The 18,415-nt window shown below is 45.7% G+C and overlaps 1 protein-coding gene across 2 annotated transcripts in view; it reads left to right on the top strand.

Moving 5' to 3' along the window:
• The first annotated feature begins 3,818 nt into the window (after nucleotides 1-3,818).
• LOC119169271 (teneurin-m-like) overlaps nucleotides 3,819-18,415 on the top strand; it is a 29,920-nt gene continuing 15,323 nt past the window's right edge. For both annotated transcript variants that reach the window (XM_075880010.1, XM_037420384.2), the window contains exon 1: nucleotides 3,819-3,956. The gene's annotated coding sequence lies outside the window, so the exon portion shown is untranslated. The remainder of the gene's footprint in view (nucleotides 3,957-18,415) is intronic.

Genomic DNA, 18,415 nt, shown 5'->3' with positions numbered 1-18,415 from the left:
ACCTGCGGATCAGTAGCCGAGTACCTTAGCCACTAGACCACCGCGGCGGGGCAGGCAGCACTTGCGTTCGTAAATATATTCAATTACAAACTAAGTGTTCGACCAAATGCGCTCAAGTTTCTTCATCTTGTTTGTGAATGCGCAATAATTTACCCACATCACACAGTGCTATAAGTAGTTGAATAGTGAACGCCGAACACACGCGCTATAAAAGACCTACGTTTCAGCTAACACACGGGAGCTTCTTTCATACTAATGCTGGTGCCGTAGCAGGAGTTATGACGTGATTTAATAGCATTTGTTTTTTTTTAGGAAATATAGTTTTACGAGCCTACAGACATTTATTTCCTTTAGGAGAGGAGTTCGTTGCTGCGGCTTTTAAAGTGCGATCGAGTAGGCGTCAGACATCTTACGAGAATCCAAAGAAAATGCCTAATCCCTTTGAGCCATTGAGTGAAGGCTTGCGTACGCGACTTGTTCGGTAATCTGTCAAGTGGTAGCGTAGCGATAAATTGATTGGTTGATTGATTCATTGATTTATTGATTGATATGTGGGGTTTAAAGTCCCAAAACCACTATATGATTATGAGAGACGCCGTATAGTGGAGGACTCGGGAAATTTCGACCTCCTGGGGTTTTTTAACGTGCGCCCAAATCTGAGGTAATAAATTGAGCTCCGAGTGAACTGAAGCCCCTGCTCGTTTGACCTAACCCGTTCTGTCAACGATGGTGATCAAGCGTCTGCCAGCCGTCGATAACATCATCCCTATGAAAGACTCAACACAACCGACAGTGCAACCATCGGTATTCAATTGCTCCACAATGTGGATCACTCGTTAGAAAAACCACGAAGAATAGGTATACCTGCTACTTTGACCCGAAATGGAGTCTACAGGGATCATGTAACAAGATCGCGTAGCTTCGACACAATCAACCAAGCTGTGCCATGCATGAATCGTGACCGAAAAGGTGATGGCGATGCCAATGGTGTTATTATGGCAACGCCCATAAAGCAAATGATGGGCTACGCCTTGACGGACGCATAATGATTCTGTTACAATGCCACTTTCTGATATTGCTAAGCCCATCGGATTGAAAGAGGCTCTACTGAGCGGTTCTCTCTCAGTTGAGGTTCACTCACAGGAACGTGCAAGAAGTTTAGTGCTGATCTTAAAACGAGCGTTGTAACTCCCAATTATGTGTATGGGTGGAAGAAGACTGTTTTCAGTAAGCATATTAAAACGAAATACCAAAGACTAGAATGTTAAAAAAAAGAGATCCAAATAGGTTTATAATGCGAAAAGTTTAGCGCTGATCTTACAATGAGCGTTGCAATTGCCAATTATGTGTATGGGTGGAAAAATACAGTTTTTAGTGTGCATATTAAAATAGAATACCAAAGACTGGAATGTTAAAAACAGAGATCCAAGTAGATTTATGACTTGAACACTTACTGATAAGAAGTAACACTTCTTAAATTTTGAACACTTGACGTATTATGACCAGAGCCGAGACACGTCGAAATAATCGCCAAAGATGAAAAATAACTAATGGCAGTAGCGGCTATATCCACATCGCTTACTGGTAATGCAATTATTTCAAATAGCATTGGTTTCAGCCCACTTAATTGTACACTGGTCTATTCTGAGGCTACCCAAGGATGGTCCTATGACAGTTCTGCAATCACACTTACAAACAGAACATTATAAGACATGCCGTAGCAGGAGGCTTTAGTAAAATTCTGGCCACATATGGTTCCTCGACATGCACATGAATCGGAATTTACACACACTCACACCAACATAAAAAAAAATTCAGCACTTTTTTATACCGCCTACATAATGCAATTACTTATGGTCGAATGCCAATCCGGTGACTGCTGCAGAACAACGTCACAACTACGCGACCACCAAGGCCGCAGATAAGGTATTGTTTGCATTGATTGATTTGTGGGGTTTAACGTCTCAAACCCACTATTTGATTATGAGAGACGCCGTAGTGGAGGGCTCCGGAAATTTTGACCACCTGGGGTTCTTTAACGTGCACCCAAATCTGAGTACACGGAAGGTATTGTTTGCAAACTGGGGTTACAGAAACACAGTGGTTTACATGAACCAATTAAATAATGACTTCGCTCTCAAACAAGAAGGCGTGTTTCTTCACTATCTTGAAGCAAAAACTTGTTCCATCTTTCTTAACCAACCCATTCACGTTTTTTTTTTAATTTTTTGTTATGTTTAGAAGATATGGGATATTCTGAACTCATTCGCGCAGTAATAATTCCACCAATCCTCAACAGACTTCTTGCACGAATTCAACGTTTAAGTTCGCAGAGCTTGAGGGCGTCAGGCTGTTGTGGGCTGTCGTCGTCCATTGGCGCAACACTCCATGTTTATCACATTGAGCGCGCGCTCGGGCCAGGGAGAAGTCTTCCTCCTCTTCCTTTTCGAGTGCCTTGATGATGATCACTTATCATCACCAGTAAAAAAAATGAAAAACTGCACTTGGCGTAACGCAGGCCAAACAACCTAAAAAATAGGAAAAAAAAGGAAGCAAGCGTAAAATAGAAAGAGAAGGAAGGCGAAAATTAGGAAAAAATAGAAATACATAAAAAACAGATACATAGAGAGAAAGAATAAATAGAAAAGAACAGGGAAAGCAGACAGAAAAACAAACAGAAAAGAATAGAAAGAGAAAAAAAGAAAATTAAAAAAAGAAGGCTGCCTAATTGCGCATTTTCTTCCCAGCTTGGTACCCTTAGTGCGAAGCTTCCGTAAAGTTATTTTGATGTTGTTGTTGTTTACACAATACGCGCCTCTTGCGTTATTATGTAAATACGTTATGTCTAAGGACAGTCTCTCGAATAAAAAAGAAATCCCTCGAGAATGATAGAATCTAAACTCTATCATCTCAATGCCTCTCGATGTACACCGGCGAAACGAATATACCTCTGCGGTGTGCGGCGCTTCACCCAACACCGTTTACGCGCTTCATTCCTTAGAACAAAATAGAGTTACAGCTTGAAGAGCGTCCAGAATATGAAAGCTTTTCCGAGCAGAGAAACACGCGCAGAATGACTCCCTCGCGAGCCATTCTGTGCTCTTCGAAAGCGAGCCCGGCTCTTCAACAAGTTGGAGCAAAGCGCCGACCCTCTGGCGAAAACCAGCCGACAGGGTGTCGCGTGTTATCTCGGAACATCCGACCTAGGGTTCGGAGGATGACAGGAGACGTGATATGCGCGCCCACTACACTATCTCTTTTATTTTTCGTCTCGACGTCTCCGAAGATAGTGCCGAGAACATACACGCACGAGCGAGCTGCGAGTAAAAGAAATACAGCTCAATACATAAGCCCGCTCTCAACGCTGCGCCTTAAACTTTCACTTTAAAGCGCTCCCTCGAGAAACAAAGCGAAACACGATAAGGGGGCAACCGAGACGAGAATCCCCGCAGTGCCGGCTTCCCTACCAGCATGCGCGGTCGCCCCGCTTTTTTTTTTCTCTTATTATTTTTGTCATTTTTTGGAACTACGTTCAGCCAGGCCTGCCAGCGGGCGTCAGGCGTCACTTCAGATATGCGAGGCTAGGCCGAAAGGACGTCCGAGCGAAACGAAAGAGAAAAGCGATGGCGAGGGAATAGAATAATAAGGGCAAGGGAGGCTGCGCCCCTGTAAAGCTGGCTCGGCCGCAGTATAACTACATGCGCGGCAGAGCGACCTCTGCAGGCGGCGGAGCTTGAGCCAGCGAGTAAGAGCGAGAGAGAGAAAGGGCTCTGTGTGGGGGGAGGTCCGACGCATCGACCGGCGCCAGCATCGCGAGGCCTAGCAGCAGCAGCAAGCGGCGAGCAAGGCGAGCAGCACGTAGAACCGCCATGGCGCGCCCGCTTCGCCGAAGAAGAGGGACGCGAGCCGACGACCAACGGTCATCCCGACGCTGTCGCTGAGTGCGCCCGCAAAAGGTGAGTGTCCGACGCACGGTCAACCCAAACTTGGGTGCGCGGATTTTCGGGGCACTGGGCGTTGTCCCTAGCCGAGAGGCGACATCGCGGCCGAGAAAGAAAGGATAACCGGGGAGGCCGCTCACTTGGGGCGCAAGGGTGCCCGGCGTCGAAAAACGTAGCGCCAGTGGTGGGGAGTGGTGGTGGTTGCTGTTCGGCGGTGGTGGTACGCCGCCGCAGCGGCGGACAACCCCGAAAAAGTTGCAAGCGCCGCTTTGTCGTCGCTGCCCTGCCTCGCACGCGAGGGCATACAATTGAGACGCACGGTCTTTTGAGTGTCGGAAGCGCGGTTCATCGGCCCCTCTTGATCGTTGTCAGCGGAGAGTCCGGCGCGTATCCGGTGCATCGGCCCCAATCGCGCGTCTCCATCTTTGCACCCACCCCTCACCATTTTCTCCTCGCGAGACGTTCGCACCCTGGCCGCGCATTTGGAGTCTTTGTTTTGGGAGGCCGTAAAACTGAGTGGAGGGGCCGATCGCGCGCTCTCGTTGTATCTACGACGTGTGCCGCTATTGCGAAGCGAACGCGTGTTTTTCTCGCGCAGTGGTGCGCGGAGCGCACCACTGCGGTTGCTATAGAGATCTCGAAGACGTCGTCGACTCGTGAAATTCACCAGGCGACATCCTTCTTTGGCCGAACAGGCCCGGATGTTGTTGCGCGCGCGGATCAGTTAATATTCACGATGCTCGTAAAGGACGCACGTTTTTGTGGTGCGGTCGATCGCACGAGATCGACGAGCTGTCCAGAGCGGGAGCTAGGGGTCCCGGACGGCTTTGTCGTCGCCAGCGTTGTCCAAAAAAACGAATAAAAAAGAAAAAATCGCTGGGCCGCGCCCCATTTTAGGCGGCAGGACGTCGCCCCGACGCCAACAGGAGGGAATTTAATAAAAGCCGGCACAATGACACAATGCGCGGCCGCCGTGTACGACGCAGGGACGAGGCGTCTCTTGCGGCATTGTCACTGAGAGGCCGCTTATGACGTGACCCGCGCGCTTCTTTACGACGGATGGAGCAGACCTCAGTTATTTCGTTATTTTTTTGTTTACGAAACTGCAACTACCGCTGTTGATGTGTTGTTTTGGAAATATACTTGAGCGAGCAGGGGAGAACAAAGTGCACTTGTCCCTTCTGAAAGACAGCTCGAAATAAGGAACCTCATAATTCAAGCACCTAATAGTTCAGTTACAATAAAATAATTGCAAAGATTGGTAGAGTCAATAAAATGAGATAAAATAACTACAGGGATTGATAGAGTCTATAAAATGAGTGTTATTCCTGATTTGTACAAAATAAGCAAACATGTTTTACTTCGTCCGAGAAGAAACTTTCACTGCTGACCGATTAGAGGAGTCAGCTCTTTTCCGTTGAAAGACGATATTTTATCAAGTTATTTTATTCATAGCGAAATCTCTTAAAACGGTACGTTCTACTCACTCTTTCGAAGAATTATCCTATTGCTGCATCGAACAAAGACCACAGAAGAAGCTTGTTAAGCCGGTATATAACTACAAAGTGCACAGACAGTGCTGTGCTTCTCTCATACAACCTATTCCATCACCAGAAGCAAACATACGCGACGCCATGACAGGTTTTTGATGGATCTCTGAATGAAGGCAGCTCTTTCTACTTCTACCGTATATCCAAAAGCTCAGACATTTCAATCAGCCATATTTTTTTCCCTCATTGTTCTTGCTGATTCATCCTCGCACTTGTCAAACCTGTTCTGATAAGGGGAGGTAAAAGATTTGATTTTTTTTTATTTTGCGGACTTGAGATATTTTTTTTTCCATAAAAGTAGTGCAACGAGACCTGAATAAAACGAAGGCAAAGCGGTGACAGACATGAACGAAGTTTATGTCGCCTCTATGCCCTTTCTCAGCTTTGGTTCGATTGCGTTACGCCCTTAAATACGTGAACTGACCCGACAGAACCTTTTTTGCTAACGTGGGTCACGGGCGAAAATTCCGCACAAACGGCTTAATCTTTCATCGCTTTTTTTTTCAAACAGCACGAGAACCGAGAGTCATTCACGACCTCTTCTTGAGCCAACGCTTACTCCTGCACGACGTATAGAAGTTCGAATTAAATGCACAAACATAAGTGAGAAAACCCGATGAAGCGTCTCTGCTATGTTTTACTTCTCTGGAAATGCATTGGATTGGCCAGGCTTCACTTAGCAAGGCTCCCCTTAAGACAGCTCTAGGAAGCTTAACTGGCTATATTAATCAAAATTAGGCTGACTGGAGCAATTTCTCGCTATTTTCAATGTCACTATTTATCACAAAAAAAAAACGGGATAAAACAAAGGGGTCGCAACAAGATGGCGACCTGATGTGACCAACGGGGGATAAACGAACAGCATATCTGGCCTAGGAGAAACGAATTCCGCTTGTTAAGACGTCATGATTTAGGCCGACGCTTTCCTCGGTCGTCTCCGTGTTGAAATAACGTTATTAATTGACGGCCTGCGCATACAAAGTAAAACGTTAACTACAGCTTTTCTGACCGTTGAGCCCCACATTTTGTGCCGCGGCGTGTCTCTACGAACAAGCCCAATCAGTTGTGTTTTTTTTTTACCAGAACTTTATTTTCACAAGAGCTTAATTTGTCTTTTTAATTAAAACAAAAAGTATTGAAGCAGCGCCAAGTATTCTTCGAACGGTAGTACCACTCTCCCAGGTGGCTGGTCTCCGTTTAGCTTGTTTGCGGCAACGACCATCATTGCGCGCTGTGCGCATTCGCGTTTGATATATCTCCGTCCACGTGACCTTATTCCTCCTTCAATAATTGCCATCTTCATCAACTCCTTCTTTTACGCTGCTGAGTTACTGCATTTAAAGGGAGCGACAACTAATTTCTACGGTGTAGCTATTTTCTTTAGCGCAGCGGAAAGCTTACCGGTTAGAGTGTCTCACTCAGGTGACGTAGAAAACGCCGCGACACATTTGCGATCAGGCTGTTTCCATCTGTGGCGAATATGAAGCCGTATATACACACACGTCACACATCATCAGGCTGATGATGATGATTACGATGATGATGATGATGACGACGATATACACGCACGTATACAAACAACGCATGCTGCAAACAGTGAGCACGAGAGTTGTTCGAGCGCGGTGGTTTACAGCGCATGCGCGCACTCCTACGCGTATGCTCCCGGGCTTCACACGCTACGCTGGCGGCCGCGATGGCAGCGCCGCTTTTCACCGTGCAGCTCCTTATATACACCGTGAGCAGCACAGAATCGAGTGGGACCGGGCAACATTATACATACTGTAGTTTTGAGGATTAATCTTGGCGCACATGACAGCATCAGACTGCGCGCGCTGCGTACGGCAAAGTAGTAGACTTTATAATCAAGCTTCAAGGCTCTTCCGCTAGGCAGCGTGACATACCGGTTTTCGTAACTTTCTAAATGGCATTTAAAAATATAAATCCTGCTAAGCTTGCGAAAGGAACGCTTGAATCTCTAACTGCAACGCACGATCTTTTCATTCCCGCCAGAATCGAACCACACGTTTTGACCAGTTGTCGGTTCCTCTGATATGCGAGAACGTACATATTATTTACATGTTCATAAAGAAAAAAATATATAGTAAGCTCTAGTTTTTCGTGTTCATTGTACGCTTACGTGTCCTCGAAACTCCTTTTTGTTGATTGATTGATTGATTGATTGATTGATTGATTGATTGATGTGTGTGGTTTAACGTCCCAAAACCAACATATGATTATAAAAGACGCCGTGGTGGAGAGCTCCGGAAATTTCGACCACCTGAGGGTTCTTTAACGTGCACCCAAATCTGAGCACATGGGCCTACAGCATTTCCGCCTCCATCGGAAATGCAGCCGCCGCAGCCGGGGTTTGATCCCGCGACCTGCGGGTCAGATGCCGAGTACCTTAGCCACTAGACCACCACGGCGGGATCCATTATCGTTTATATATATATATATATATATATATATATATATATATATATATATATATATATATATATATATATATATATATATATATATATATATATATATATATATATATATATATATATATATATATATATATATATATATATATATATATATATATTGCGCATCAGCAAAGGGCCCACTATAGGCGTCCGTAAACCAATATGCGAACTTAGCAGTTAACTTTGCTCCTTCTGTTTCCTGCACAGGTAAACTTTAATGAAACCAACATGGGGTGAAGCTAAGTAATATATGGACGAGGTTATCTGTAGTACACTGATTACAAAATAAATAGAAAGGAATTGGAGGGGATGAAAAATCAACTTGCTGCGGGTAGGAGACCGAACCCACGACCTTCGGATAGCACAAGTGCACAAGCAACGCAAGTCGTAAGACAAATGCAGGAAATGCCACGTATCATTCCTGTATTCCTCCAGTCCTCGGTTACATTTACGAAGCTTCGAATCTTCGCGCGTTCGATCTCGTGATTATTGCGGAACGTAATATCGATGGCAATCTGCCCGTGATACCTTGTTGATAATAACGATGTGCCACTGAATGTTTGAGGCTGCCGGATCGGTTCCGGCCGAGGCGGCCGCAATTCGTGATGTAAGCGATATGCAAAAGCGCTCGATTTTGGCTTGCGTCGAAGAACCGTGCGTGAGCGAAATTATTCATTTGTTCAAGCTCTGTCTCATAATCAGATCGTATTTTTGGCGCGTAAAACTCCGGAACTACTGAATCTTCTTCGTGTGCTTTATGGCACTAAAAAATTTCGCCAACGTTTTCAGTGTCCTCCGCGTGAGGCGGAACCATAGGGTTAACATTTGCGGAGAATATATACAGAAAGACAGAACTGCAAATATATATATATATATATATATATATATATATATATATATATATATATATATATATATATATATATATATATATATATATATATATATATATATATATATATATATATATATATATATTGTTACGGAAGGGCACACAGACAAACGAGGTTACAGCTAAAATATATTTGCACGACGACAAGCCTAAGCCGAGATGGCAAGCCAGAGCGTGCCCCACATCCCAGAATCACGTCGTCATTTTCGCTGTCTGTCTTGATTCTTCAGCGTGATGTAGTCTTGTAACAATATATAAACATGCAAATAATTAGGTAAATAATCAATTGGTAATGAACCATTAGGTGGATAGCTCACTTATTGCACAGGCTACTCCTGCTTAGAGGAATGTAGTTTCACGTACGCTTCAGGTGTAGGTGAATATAAGGGCTTGCGGCTTACAATAGAGATTTGCGACTCGGCAAGCACCGTAAAATATGCGTATATGACACAGTCAACAAGAAGCGTGCGGTGATTCTACGACTTGTGGTTCATACGGCTTCGGGATTTTGAAATTTTCAACATATAAGCAAGCATATTTGAAGTCCGAACTCAATAAATAGCAAGATAACTTCCTGCTAAACTTAGTAGGAACAGTACTTATGCAATGCTTTTGGAGCTGAACTTAGTAGAAGTATTATAAAATGCAGTGCTTCCTGCTGAAAATGGCCCTCCGTTCTATTTACTGCTATTATTATCTCTAATGAGCAATATAAAAAAGAGAATCAATCAATCAGTCAAATAAGGGTATCAATCAACCCTTTAGTTAGAAATACCCGCAACCATTCCTTTCGCGTCGGCTTTAGTTCTACCGGACAGCCGAAGAACGCAGGTTGCTAAAGCATCGGTGAAAACTTCTAAGAATTCAGGTACATATTAGCTCCCCATCGTACTTCGCATAGACAAGTCCTGGCTATCGCCGGTGATGCCCCAGGTCGAATACCAGAGAATATCGGCTGATTATTCACTGCTAAGAGATCACAGTCTGCGTCGCACCTCGAACTTAACATGTGTGTGTGTGTTGCATGACTCACCATCGCCGCAGATGTTAACGTTGTTTAACACAGCCTAGTGTGCGTCTACCCCATATACGAACATGAGGTACCCAAGAAAGTGAAGACCGAGAAGCATTCGCCATGGTCCATTTAGTATACAAAGTATGCCACAGTGATGCGCGCTTATTTTTACCTCTTCCTCACCCATTCTGATGCGGTCGTATAAGCAGTCACATGACGCCAGATAGAAAGCTTCCCCCATCTCGCCAACAGTTTCTAACCATCAGAGTACCCTTTCAGTTGCCCGTTTTGCGAAGCCCTTGCTATTGTATATATTGGGAAATTCTCTAACACCCTCATCCCCTCGACTACCGCCTTACCAACACTTTCCTTCTGGAAAGCTATGCCCAGTACCCAATGGCCCAGGGCCACACTATACGGCGGAACCAAGAAACTATCCCAGAAACTATCGGACGTCTATTCTGAGCTTTGTCATAAGGGCTCGTCCGTCGAAGGAGTTTACCCTCTCCTAATACGAGTCCTTCCATCTATCCATCTCCCTCTCTCTCTTTCTCTCTGCCACCTTTACTTTCCCTTTCATGTACATACCGGTACAAAAGAAAAGGTGTCTATCGTTCATTACTTTCGTTAGAATACAAAAACCAATCTTTTTTACGTATATTAGACGCATAATAAGTAAATAAAAAGCATATATGTAAGGTAACCCACATGTACATTTATTGGCTGCCGTTTACATCGGTTTCCCCATGCGGCACTTATCTCACTAAGTGTCGGGAACACCGCTTCCTCTTAAGTGCCCCGGCGTGTTCTCGGAAACGGGGGTAACGGTACGTACCTATCTCCAGACGTCTATTGCTCAATGCGTGTTGCTATTGGCACACACCTACGCCATTTCGCAAACCCCGGGCTCAACCTACGCAGCCACTCGCGGCGTGCAACGTCGGCACCAACAGGCATTCCAGCCAGCTCGGACAAATTCAAGGGCGCTGCCGTGGACTATGTATCCAGCGAGTAATATCGACCCGCCTTTTTCGCACGAAAGCCCCAAGGTGGCGCCCCTTTTCTTTGTACAGGTGAATCCCCGCGGGGCGGTTGCTAGATCCACGAAAGGATGTCTAAACAGATCCCCCACTCGAAACCTGCGCGGAGACAACGCTGCGTTCTCGAAACACGAATCGAATGCCGCCCGCACTCTGCGTGTTTTTCCCAGTAATGTATGCAGAGGGACCGTCCTGAGCAGGCTTTGCGTACTTCGCCTATATTTCGCATGCTTTCCTTGACCTTCTCGGTTGTCTAGTGGCTAAGGTATACTCGGCTGCTGACCCGCAGGTCGCGGGATCGAATCCCGGCTGCGGTGGCTGCCTTTTCGACGGAGGCGAAAATGCTGTAGGCCCGTGTGTTCAGAATTGAGTGCACGTTAAAGGACCTCAGGTGGTCAAAATTTTCGGTGCCCTCCACTACGGCGTCTCTCATGATCATATGGTGGTTTTGGGACGCTAAACACCACACGTCGCATGCTTTCTTGTTAATTACTGATTGTACAGGAACGCAGTCTGCAATGCCAAACATGTCTACATGCAAAACGATCTGTATAGTTATTTTTTAAACCGCTTCTCTGTCCTACATGCGCTGAAAAGCTGTCCTCTACACGTGCGCATCACGTTGGCATCACAAAAGAGTTGGGAAATAATTAAGAGCTCACAGATGCACGTCGCTGGAAGCTTTTTTTTTTTCTTTTTTTCTTTCTTCGCGCTAAAAGTGCTGCACCTATCTGAACGGTATGAATGATCCAACTCAGCCAAGGCTCTAACGACGGTCGCTCTAACGATCCATTCCTCCAGGAAGAAGCTCTGTTGTTGGTGGGAGGTGATTCGCGCAACTTGTAGTAAGGTTGGGCAGTTGCCTGTTTGGACTAGTAAATACGCAAGCCTTCGTTAACTAGACCCGAGTAGTTGCTGTCAAAATCTATTACATAATGAAGCCTGCTTCGTGGGAACACCACTTCGACTACATTTTGAGGTGGCGTTGACAACGCGTAATTAATATTTATGCGGCGCACGTTTATTCTATGTTGTAAAGAGTGCTCTCACTACAACGGTACCCAAGCAGGTACTGCAAAAGTGCGAAACGTACTAATGCGGTCATATTGCATGACGTACATGAGTGCCGTTGTCATCGTCGCTCAACTCGGAAGTTATAAAAATTAGTGGACCCTAAAGCTTCGACTCTAGGAGTTCAACGCGATAGCGATATCCTGTTTCTAGTGTGTACTTAAAACATTTAGTTCATGAAACCTTTTCGAACTTGCTATGCACCCACTACGTGGCCTAAAGGGAATAGACGTAGTAGTGTATGTGCCTTTTGTGACCAGCTTTAAACCACAAAGCCATTATGATAAACACATGTTCTGACGCCCTTTGGCAATGGGTGCTTGCAGCACGTATTATTACTGCAATATTTCTTGTTGCATTGTGAAGCATGTGTAAAGGACGCGTGTGTTTGCGAAGCATGATAGCTACTTTCATTGCATTTCTAAGCATAGGAGGTTTTTTCTCTGTATTCACAAGCAAACAACTGGTCGTGCGGTAGAACATTCGCTTGCCACGCAAACTACCTGGTTTTGATCCCCACTTGGACCCAAACGACCCTGTTTCGGTCACCACTATGACTCAGGATTTCTTTCATCATTTATTTTATTTGCACCGTTCTCGATTTTTTCAGTCGCACAAAAGAAGGTGATTTTTCGCTCACAACCAATGACGTTGACGCCGACGCCGGAATTTCCGTGAAACGAGCTCTTTAGTGATATCGTGTTGAAACGTCCGATTGTTTCGAGTGTCGAAGTAGGGCCCATCAAACGTACGGTTTCATCTGTATACCAGTAGCGGCCAGAATTTTTTTAGACGGTTCATCATATGTTTGTTTGTGTGTGAGTTCGTGTGCTTGCATATATACACATGCAAAAGTGCGAATTCTCGGCTGGGGAGAGACTGCTTTTTCCAACCTAACCCTCTACTCTGGCTACACCAGTAATATGCGCAGTCAGGCATAGCGACTCCATTAACACCAAAGTGTTTCATGCTGGGGTCCACCAAGATTTTACTGACGTATTCACGTCACGGATATGACATTGTTAAAATTTACATGGACAGCATATATAGAAATCAACCATCAGAAGTAAGTTCGCACTTTCAGAGCCTGGGAATTGAACTTACGATCTCTTGATACGCGGTGGCAGGAAACGCGCGTTTAACCGACTGCGCCAACGGCGCATGTGCGAATCAGTCTTCGGACGCGCCTTATCTATCTCACTTTTCTTCGCTCTCTGCCCTCGCTCTGTCGGGGCGGGGCCGCCGCTTAAAAGCGGAGAAGCGAAGTGCTGCATTATGACACTAACCCCCGTATTCACAAACGATCCTCGACTCAACTTTCAACCTTCACTTGACAGAGTTGAGCACTGCGCCGCTGCCCGGCTGAAATTGATGCTGCGCTGCTCGAGAATCGCACCACATTATCGTTGATATGCAGTGACATGCCATGCCTAAAGAGGGCGCTTCCATCGGCTTTCTCAAGTGAAGGTGAAGCGTTGAGTGAAGGGACGTTCTAGAATACGGGGGTAAATAACGCCATCAAAGAACACTGCAGTAGTGTCAACCCTGAGTCCCTCGTGAAACGTGTGAGGACAGGGGTCCGTGCCAGGGGGATCCCGGACTAAGGATCCCACTCACCGTTCTACTCGCGCAGAAAACTTAATAAACGTTTCATTATCTCTCTCGGTCGGGCTTAAATCCTGGCTGTGGTGGTTGCATTTTCGATGGAGGCGGAAATGCTGTAGGTCTGTGTGCTCAGATCCTGATGCACGTTAAAGAACCTCATGTCGTCGAAATTTCCGGAGCCCTCCACTACGGCGTCTCTCATGATCACATGGTGGTTTTCGACCGTTAAACCATACATTTCGTCATCGTCTCTCTCTCGGCGCCTCGATGCCAGCATTCGAACGGACGCTAACATCATAGCGGCCTACCAACGCCGTCTAGGTGGCATTCGTCCTACTTGAAAGAAAGTCTATAGCGTTGCCTCCACATTCAGTTCCAACAAGATTTTAGGGGCTGATTTCTGTAATTGCGACGTCCTCTACGCCCTGGTTTGGCTCGGAGCAACGCCGAATAAATTTCAAGGCCGAAAGGCTGCCGCAGTGACGTCAGAGGGTGGGGGCGCAGTTACGCCGCGAACGCGGCGGAAAGCCTGTGTTTCGTTAACGTTTTATGAGAACCAACGCTCCCGCTCTCGCAGCTGCTGCGGCTTGATTGGGCCGAATAAAAGATGTGGAAAAAAAAGTCTTACTGAGCATGCTCAGTTGGGCAACTGGGCCCCCAACCTCTGACGTCACTGCGGCAGCCTTTCGGCCTTGAAATTTAGTCGGTGTTGCTCGGAGACGACGCAGTCACGTGCTTCGTCTTTCACGCTGTGCTACCTTGCGCAGTGTAGTGCAGCTTCCATGGGCAACAATGGTGTATCTCCACCATCTGCTAATACGAGTGCGACGGTACCGACCACGTGTATACCGCTGAAATACAACGCCGTCGACGGGTGAACGTTGTGCAAGTGATTTGAGTGCAGCTATGGGCATGCCAGGCGGGAGCGGGAGACCTTAGCGCATTCACGGCTCAAGCTGAGAACTCTGTCTCTCCTTTTCTGGTGCTAAGCGCATCGCTACCCAACTGGCTGCCGTACAGACACCGATGCAGGACCGAAATGATCGCATCTTCACCGAAGCGACTTATCAGCAAAGTGCTGCATTCCAAGCACATATCCACAAGACTGATGGTCGCCGACCCGCAAATCAGGGTCCTTCAGTGCAGCAGATATATAGTGAGTTGAAAAAACGATTAGGTGAGAGCCCGTTCGGTTTGACTTGCACGGTTTGTGATCGCTTGTGGTTCACGGGTCATTTGCGCGGTGCTCCGATGCGTGCGGTATCTACGGAGAGTGTATACCGGTCGCGAATCGGTGGTTATCGTGGTGGATAAGAAGTACCACCAGGTGTCAACATGGGTGCATCAACATCTAAGTGTTCTGAAGCCACTAAACACGAACAGAGATTATATGTCAAATTGTAATAACCATTGAACTACTTCTGTACATAGACGTTTCACTTTCGTGTGTTATACCGATTCCTATGTCAAAGGGATCGACCACATTTTTTTTATTGACTCGCTTTTTTACTGTATAGAATGTCTCTCTCGTCTTCGGTGTTGTATTCCGTGTACTTCGTACTTTCATTATATATTCCGTTCGTGCGTCTTTTTACTTTTCACAATCGCATACAAGGCAACTATTACCGCACTCGCCCTAGGGCCCGCCGTTTTTTTTTAGGCATTATTATTATCATTCAGTATTCCTTGTTAGCCTTATTACAATGTTCTGAAACAGTGATGGTCACAAAACTTGCACATGAAGACGCGAAAGTTAACCATCCTGTCAAAGAGTGTGCGAAAAGAAACGCGTGTTTTTGTGGTCTGAAGGAAGAAAGGGCCCGATGAGGGCACGTTCCCGCTAAGTCTACCAACCCCGCTCGCACAGTTGAGCGGCCCTGTCACTGGAGGGGACTGACGGAAAATGCTGGGGAAGCGACCGTATATATACCGCGCCCAACGGTAATGATCGCTCGGAGGTGACGTCATAGACGGCGCTTGACTTTCGGACAATGGAACGATGTGGTAAGAGGGGACGGGGGAAAAAAACGGTCAGTAGATTACCGCGCTGGCGCGAATTCCGGGTGGTGATTAATGACTTCGGACGCCACTCATGCACGTAGCCAGTTGGGAAGGGTCTGTGGAGAGCCGTACGTGCGTGCAGCCACTGTAGACGCCATCGCTTCGGCGTGACAAAATGCTCCCCGTAAACCGCAGCGGCGTGACACAATAGGGCTAGGAAAAGAGCTCCCCTTCAGCGCCAGACTATACTTCATACATTCTGACGGCTTTGGTCGCTGTTTTTACTTCCCAACCTTAATAAGGTGACTGAAATTCACATTTTAGATGGACCAGCGATGCGTAACACTGCATCCCTTAAAAGGGAGAAAAAAGGGGGTTTTTAATTCGCTGTATTTTTTTCTCGACATTTATGAAACAAAAACGATCATCGGACTAATATGTGAATCCTTTGTCCGATCTCTACGCAGCACAGCCAAGCGCTCTGATGCGGCGATAAATCGATCATGGAAGAATAGATTACACCATCTCCTACTAAAGGGAACCATGAGTAAGTAGCATGCGAAGCGGCGAGTGGGTCGGCTTAAATTTCTGAGTAGTATTGAAAATGAGGCAAGTTGGTAACAATTCATTTTTTTTTTAAGATAAACAGCGCGAAAAACGAAGACAGAGAAGTAGGAAGACAGCGCTTGTCCTGTGTCTTCCTACTTCTATGTCTTCGTTTCTCGCGCTGTTTACCTTAAAAACTGAAAAGGGCTTATTAAAGTTCCGCTCACCACGGGCACCTCTCCCGATGTTAACGCGTCCTTGCAAACGGATAATACCACGAATGCACTGTAGTTTCGGTTGCTTTTACTCGTCCCGAACTCTTGTTGGAGCAAGCCACGCGGGTTCGTAGCCACGCCACGCGGGAGCACGTGTGTTCATCGCGCGCGTCTGCAGAATATCGTTTTCCGACGCTATCACGTGATTTCTGAGACAGTGTAAGGGAGGAGAGGCCACAGTCACTTACGCAGGCCCGACGTGCTAGCGCGTGCCATCGCGTTCAGACTAGGATACAATCTCGCTGGCCCATCGCGCGTCTTTAGCCTCTCGCTCCCCCATGCCGTCTCGCTCCCCCATGCTGAGAGAGTGTAAAGGAGGAGAGGCCACAGTCACTTATACGCAGGCCCGACGTGCTAGCGCGTGCCATCGCGTTCTGACTAGAATACAATCTCGCTGGTTCATCGGGCGTCTTTAGAATCTCGCTCCCCCATGCCACCACATCACTGCTGAGAGAGTGCAAGGTAGAGAGGCCACAGCGTCTTACCATGCGCTTACACAGGCCCCGAAACGCGCTATCGCGTGAGCGCGTTCTGGCAGTTCTTGGGCCAGCTGTTGCGCATCTGCAGTAAGAGTGGTCACACACACACACTGGATTGAGCTCGACCGTAAGGTGCTTCGGATCTAAAAAAAAAGAAGGTATAAACAAAGATGCGCACAATATTTTAGGTCTGATATCAAATAGAAGCTACACTACAAGCAGTAGAAAAAAAAACAGACAAATAACGGGTAATTCGGTAAGTTTATTGTAATAACATAGTGAACGTTTACACGAAACGAAATTGATCTGCTATGAATAGCCCCTTTAAGACAACATTTCAGGCAACTCTGTCATAAGAACCATCACGATGAGACCAGATGACGAGCAGTGAGTGCTGTTCTTGCTACTGCTTTCTCCTTGTCTGATCATATACAGATATTAGGATTGGAAACAGCGCATCTTGAATAACGTGCAATCTGTATGAGTTCCAGGAGCAAATGTAAAGATATTCCATTCAACTAATGGAGCTCAAAGCCTGATTGAAGAGCTCCATAAATATTTTATTATGAAATATATTTCACATAAAACAGACAAGGTAAATTCCAAGAAACGGACAACTAATAAGATGGTCTGTTATCAAATGTACTCTTATGTGAGCTATGTATTTGAAATACTATCTCTGTAATTTTTATAAGTCACCAAAATAGCCAACATGTAAAATTTAAAATAGCTAAACGCTCCAAATGTTTGATATGCACTTGTTAATGCATAAATGAGATCAGAGTCGATAATGCTGCATATTAGCCTACTAAGATTACAGCATACATGTTATTTTCCGTTTGTCTAAGGCTTGCAAGTTGTTCACACAGTTAAACTTTCTGATATTCATTCTCTCAGTGCCATTTCGGAGTAGATTCGCAGCACTTACAAATAAAGGTCACAGTTTGAAGCAGCATGGAGCAGCATTTTTTTTAGCAGTTTGGAGCTACTGCAGCCAGCCCTTCCATCACTGATAGAGTCAACCTGAGTTTTCTAACATACTTTTCTTATTTTTGAAGGGCCGCTGAAGTGAAAGAATAAATTGATTTAGATTGAATAGTTTTACTCCGGACACTAAAATTCGTTAATTACTCTACTATAGATTTATTCATAGAAGAAGTAATCAAGGTCAAAACCTTATTGTTAAATTTCGCGCCGCAATTCCTAGAGACGATTTCAAAGATTTAAAAGTGAATTTTTCTTGTTTTGGTGACATTGGTCCACCCAATAAAATTTCCTAAAGCTTGTTATGTTAAGCTTCCGGCCACCTAAAAGGATAGTCTATTTCATTTTACAGATTAGTAACAGTGTATTCCCTAATACACTCCGCTGAAATCTGTGACATCACGGCAATTGGTAGGGGAACATCGAGGTAGCGTCGTCATCCACTTTTTTTTGCGCGTTTTCTAGTTTACCGAGTGTCTTCTCGTGGTAAACGTGCTGATTTTGGTATTGTGAAAGAGCAATGTATTCATATGACTAAAATT

The sequence above is a fragment of the Rhipicephalus microplus genome, chromosome 2, assembly GCF_043290135.1.
Source record: "Rhipicephalus microplus isolate Deutch F79 chromosome 2, USDA_Rmic, whole genome shotgun sequence".
In the NCBI taxonomy this organism is placed as follows: Eukaryota; Metazoa; Arthropoda; class Arachnida; order Ixodida; family Ixodidae; genus Rhipicephalus; species Rhipicephalus microplus.
Note: the sequence above shows the minus strand (reverse complement) of the source record. Positions and strands in the feature narration are given on the sequence as shown.